This window comes from Pygocentrus nattereri, chromosome 2 (genome assembly GCF_015220715.1).
Source record: "Pygocentrus nattereri isolate fPygNat1 chromosome 2, fPygNat1.pri, whole genome shotgun sequence".
Lineage (NCBI taxonomy): Eukaryota > Metazoa > Chordata > Actinopteri > Characiformes > Serrasalmidae > Pygocentrus > Pygocentrus nattereri.
Window position 1 is genome coordinate 9,296,284 of NC_051212.1, and position 6,106 is coordinate 9,302,389.

Sequence of the window (6,106 nt, forward strand, 5' to 3'; positions counted from 1 at the left end):
CCTTCAAATGTACTTAAGTATAAAGTAAAAGTACTAAAAGAGTAATTCTGGCTCTGATCTGGTCCTGTTATCATTTTTATAACCAGACTGGCTTCATGAACTCATTTCAGGTGAAAGTCCTCCAGCGTCTCTCTTGGTAAACCAGTCTTTTAATAGAACGTCATTAATTAGTGACGCTGACGTCTATTAAAATGATCAGAAGCACAAAACACTGAAGGTAAACAGTTTCCATCAGGGAGAACCGAGTGGCTCTGAAATAACCAATGCAGTGGAGTAAGTAAGATATGTGACTCTGAATTGTAGTGGAGTGAAAGTGAAAAGTCACCAAAATGGAAATTCTTTGGTTTAACGACCAGCTCGTTAATCTCCAGCTCTAATAACTGAAGAAAAAGAAAAGTTCCATCTGTAAAGAACTTTAAAAGAACTCGACGGGAGCGATGTTCCGTGATGCAGCAGTAAGGGCGGGAACAGCGGCGCTGGCTCATTTCCGGCCCCTGACTTGGGACACACGTTTGGAGGGCGAGATGATGCCTCTCCATCTTTCCTGTATCCACATTTCAAATTCCCGGTCACCACCAATCCCACGTTACTGATGCCTACGTTGTTACCACGGCAACCCATGCAGACAGGCTGGTGACGTCTGGACAAACAATTCGGATCTATGAATTAATCCTATTTGCCTGCAGTCTGAACGCAGCCAATGTCTCCCCATTCTGGGAGACCCTGTTTGGACCTGTATGGACCTCAGTGCAGCACCTGCTCCTCCCTGGTCCCTCCTCTCCATCATTACACACATCTGCAGTGTACAGACTCATTTACACTCACACATAAGCCCCTTTGTTTCACTGAGTTCTGAGCTGGTTTCTTTGAGTTTACACCGACCTTGTTTCCATGTACTGCCTGCTGTTTTCTGGACGCCTGATTCTGATGACTAAGTGTTTTTGACTGCTCCAAATAAATGCGTCCTGCCTGGGAAGACAGTGAATAAATAATATCTGTGTTATTATTTTGTGTTGTTGAGGATTCTGTGTCATTTTCAGTTAAATATATTGGCTGCTTTTTTTTTCCTGATGCTGAAAAAACTTGTACATAGTGGGCATTTAGCTAGAAAGTGAAAAATAAAGGGGTGAGGGTCTCTGACTCTGCACAGTACTGTAGCTGTTTTACAATTTGGCTTTCATTTCACAGCAGTGAGCTCATACGCTCATGACTAATATTCACCTCATACATAACTGAAACTGTACTGCAGCCATGGACTCTGACAGGCAGTTACAGCTCCGCTTAGGGCAGAAATGGCTCACAGCTTGTTTGTTTCTCAGCCTTTACTGTTGTCCTCCAGTCCAAATCCCACTTTAAAACTCTGCAGACCACAAGGATACACACACACACACACACACACTCACACACACACACACACACACACACACACACACACACACACACATTGTATTCTCCCACGCAGAGTTCGGGCATGATTCACTCTGAGCCAAAGAACAAACATCAGAGAAACACTGAAGGCTGAACAACAAGCACTGAGTTCATTCAATGAGCTTATTAAGAATTATTAAAAAGATTTATTAGAATTATTAAGCAGATTACAGGCTATGGAAAAGTTTTGTTTATCTGTTTGATCCTGCATTGTTAATATACGACGTCACATGTTTCTGAGAAAAAAAAATTGTAAGACTTTCTATGAATCTCACGTTTGTAAGCATCTATTAACACATTCATATCATGTTTTAATGCATTCATAAGGCATCATAAACATGGCTATAAATATTTATAAAAATACATTACGTTATAGCTGTGCTTATTATGCATTATGAATTGTTAACGTATTGCATTATAATTGTTGTTCATAACAAATGATAAGAGCTCATAAGTCGTATTTGTCCGCTCTAAGTAAAGTGAGTGTACTGCACTAAAGCCTCCTCCAGTGTTAAGAGTGAGGCTTCAATCTGAAGGATTTACTGAAACACTAAAACATACATAATAAAGCTCATTACAGGCTTCAAATGACAGAGTTTAAACTAGAGCTGCCGTCAGAGTTTCACCCAATGAGGGAAAGTCAATGTACACCACTGTTAATGTGCACCACCGTTAGCCTGGCATTGACTTAACACTGCATATCCAATATTATGCTGTTTGGAGCATCTGAATATTCAGGACTGAAGCCCTGAAGATGCAGCACTAAGAGCAGTGATAAATTAAATACTGGAAATCCCAGGGAGTGAATAAACTTTGTATTTGTGTTTACGCTCTGCGAGCTGAGACTGGCTTCTTTGGCCAGTCACACTACTAATAATGCATTATTTTAACAATTCATAATGTATAATAAACATGGCTATAAAGTGTAATTTAGTATAATTATTTTTACAAGTATTTATATCCATGTTTAAAATGCCTTGTGAATGCATGATAACGTGTTATAAATGTGTTTGTAGATGTTTACAAGCGTAACATTCATAGAAAGTGTCACCAAAAATCATACAGATTAAATTTTTTTTATTAAAATTGATTAACTTCACTTGAAAGTTTAAAGCAGGCTAATTTCAGATTTTCACATCAAATGTAGTCAAGGCATGTTTGGTGTCCGAGGTTTGCTTCTTTAGTTTTGCAGTGGAGCTATGAGGCTAATGTAGCTAACAGGTGCTGGAAGCGTCTAGTCAACATTTAGCACTGTGTTAGCTGTTTGTGTAAAGCGACATCCCTGTCGATTTGCTCTGTAATCACCAATAGACTTGCCTATGTTGTTTCTGAAGCTGTTTGACACACTGCTACCTAAAAACACGGACTGAAGTACATCACACATGCTAAAAACAGCAGTAGCCACAAGTAGCCTGAATTTTGTCCGTACTTTTGTCCGTGTTTGTAGGTAACGGTGAGTTATTCAGTGTCAGAAACCACATTAGCAAGCCTGTAAGAGATCACTGAACAACGTAACCACAGTTTAAGGCAAGTGTGTGATGATTTAAGCATGCAGTTATAGCACAAAGCTAAGCTAATGTTAGCTACATTAACCTTGTAGCTCCAGTGAAAAGCTAGACACAACATGTCTGGGGGTGGGGGCTTTGGGGGGGGCTTTGGGGGGTGACATATCTGGGGGACAGACTACATTTGGGGTAAAAAAAAGTGATTTTTGACCAAATCTTCTCTTTAAGTAATGAAATCCCCTTCATGTCAGGGGTGCCCAAACCTTTTGTCTTGGGGGCAACAGGGCAAAGTCTCATTCTTCATTCTTTATTCTGTTTATTGTAGTTTTACTTTATTTTCCCCTTAGTTAAATACTTGCTAACGGTCTGTTTGCCTGTCCCTCATACATGTGTCCACTAACCAGGTGAAACTCCTTGCGTGTGGAAGAAACTTGGCGAAATGAAGCGATTCTGATTCTGATTAGTGGTGGGCAACAGCCCGAAAAAGGCTTGGAATAAGGAATGGAAATTATTAGGCTAATCCTGGGCTAATAAGGATGCTGGTATGCTGGTCAAGCAGAGGGCCATGTCGAGTGACCAGCTAAACCAGCACCAAATCAGCATGAAACAGCTTAGACCAGCTGGGAATGCATGCTGGTCTGGGCTGTTTTCTTAGGGGTTTCTAAATGTTTTCTAAATGCTCTAAATTTCTAAATGTTCACATTAGACTACATATGTAGATTTCAGGGTTATAAATGATGAATACATTGTGGCGTCAGCATAGAATAAGACACAAGAGGCATTGTGCTCAAAAAGGGGAATGCTCTTTTATTGAACAGGCAGCTAGGGGGAACCGTTACTACCAAATGGCCAGGAGAGCAGGTCATAAAAAGCCCCCCAACCCTAACCCTAACCAACTAACCCCACCACCTGGCACAATTCCACACAACACATAAACCTAGAGTACCCAGTCCTGGTCCTGGAGATCTACTGCCCTGCAGAGTTCAGCTCCAACCCAAACCCCTAACACAACTGAACAAGGTAATGAAGACCTTCATGGTAATATTAGAGCCAGGTGTGCAGGATCTGAGTTCTCCAGGGTGGTTGATGTCCAGGATCAGAACTGAGCACCCTGACATAAACACACCCCAACACCAACCACAACACCTTAATTACACCATTAAAAGTCCCTCCTTCTGGCACCATCCGGGATCCTGTGCGCAAGGCCGTCTACGGCTGGGCGAGCCGGTAGCAGGGCGGTACTACATCCTGTTGCAGGCTGTGAAGGATCCGTTTGAAAATGTTTGTTATGGATGAACCGCATCATGAATGAGATTAGGGCTGCAGGACTCGGGAGTCTGGACTCAGGACGTTTAACAGTAGTGTTTGTAATCGGACTTGTCTCAGTCTCAGTCTGACCAAATTTATTTTCTTGTCTCAACTTTTGTTTAAAAAGTGATTTCCTTTCCTTTAACAGTCACCAGCACGCATGTGTTAAACTGGGCCGGAGTGAACTGGAGCGGAGCTCTGGGCTTTGTTTCCTCTCAGTGGCGAACAGAACTGAGCTCGGCTGTTGTAATCTGATGCAGCTAACACCGCTGTGCGCTCAGTTCATATCATAACACAGGCAAGTACAGAAAAATGCCCCAAACAAACCTGTACGCTGTGTCCAGTGTGGCAGTTAAGTTGCTTGGGCAGCAGTAAAGGAGATCGGGAGTAGCTGGTGTTGTTATATAATAGTGCTGAAATTTAATAGACTTTCATGAAATGTCATTTTAAGTGCAAGATTGTCAGCTTGCTATAGGCACATGTGGTTTTTGTGTATCATGGGATGTTTTTTAAAAGTCTTAATCACTTTTACCATATAGAAAACCATATTAGGCCTGATAATATGGGCATGACAACGACTACAGAGTGTCACTACCAATACAAACGGCCAACTGTAAAAGGAAAAATATATATATATATATATATATATGTATATACAGCACAGTCATATACAGTCAGGTCTATTTGTATTTGGGCAATGATGCAGTCACTATGGATTTGAAGCAATTATTATTATTATTATTAAATGACCCTTATTAGTCCCACAACGGGGAAATTTCACCTCCGCATTTAACCCATCTGTGAAGTGAAACACCACATACACACTAGTGAACACACACACACTAGGGGGCAGTGAGCACACTTGCCCAGAGTGGGCAGCCCAATCCGCAGCACCAGGGGAGCAGTTGGGGGTTAGGTGTCTTGCTCAAGGACACCTCAGTCATGTGCTGTCGGCTCTGGGGATCGAACCGGTGACCTTCCGGTCACGAGGCTGGATCCCTAACCTCCAGCCCACGACTGCCCCCAGTTAAAATGTAACTGAAAATGTAAGGGGTTTTAAAAATATCACACTAATCATTTTGGAATGACAGCCCTCTGTTTTCACAGCATCTAACTAACATAATAATTCATACAAGGATCATTTTTTAATGGTTGGGTGTGAATCCTTTGCAGTCAATGGCTGCCTGAAGTCTGGAGCCCACGAACCTCACCAACTGAGTTTTCCCACTTGAGATGCTCTGCCAGGCCTTTGTTGCTGTCACCTTCAGTTTGTCTTCTAAAAGTGAAAACCATGCTCAGTTGGCTTGGGTTAACTGACTTGGCTATTTAAGGTCTTTCCATTTCTTTGCCTGAAGAAGACCTTAAGAAGGTTCCTTTCTAGTATGTTTTGGGTCGTTGTCCATCTGTATCATGAAGCACTATCAGTTTTGCAGAGCTTGACTTAAGCTGAGCGGAAAGTGTAGCTCTATACACTTCTGAAGTCATCCTGCTGCTTCTGTCAGCAGCCACATCACTAATAAACACCAATGACCCAGTTCTATTGGCAGCCATACATGCCCATGCCATGAAACTACCTCCACCATGTTTGAAAGAGGATGTGGTGTGCTTCAGATCATGAGTCCTTCCTTTCTTTCTCCATACTCTTCTCTTCCCATCATTCTGCTAAAACCTAGTTTCATCTGTCCAAAGAACCAAAGAACAGTTCTTCCAGAACTGGGACTCTTTCTTAGATATTTTCTAATCTTGCCTGTGGTTTGGATCTTAAGGTGGCTGTAATGGCTGTGATTCTTAAACGGTTAACGCAACAAATTTTTAAACCCTTTAAACTGAAGCTGAAAGTTTATAATTCAATCTTGACTGCTTCA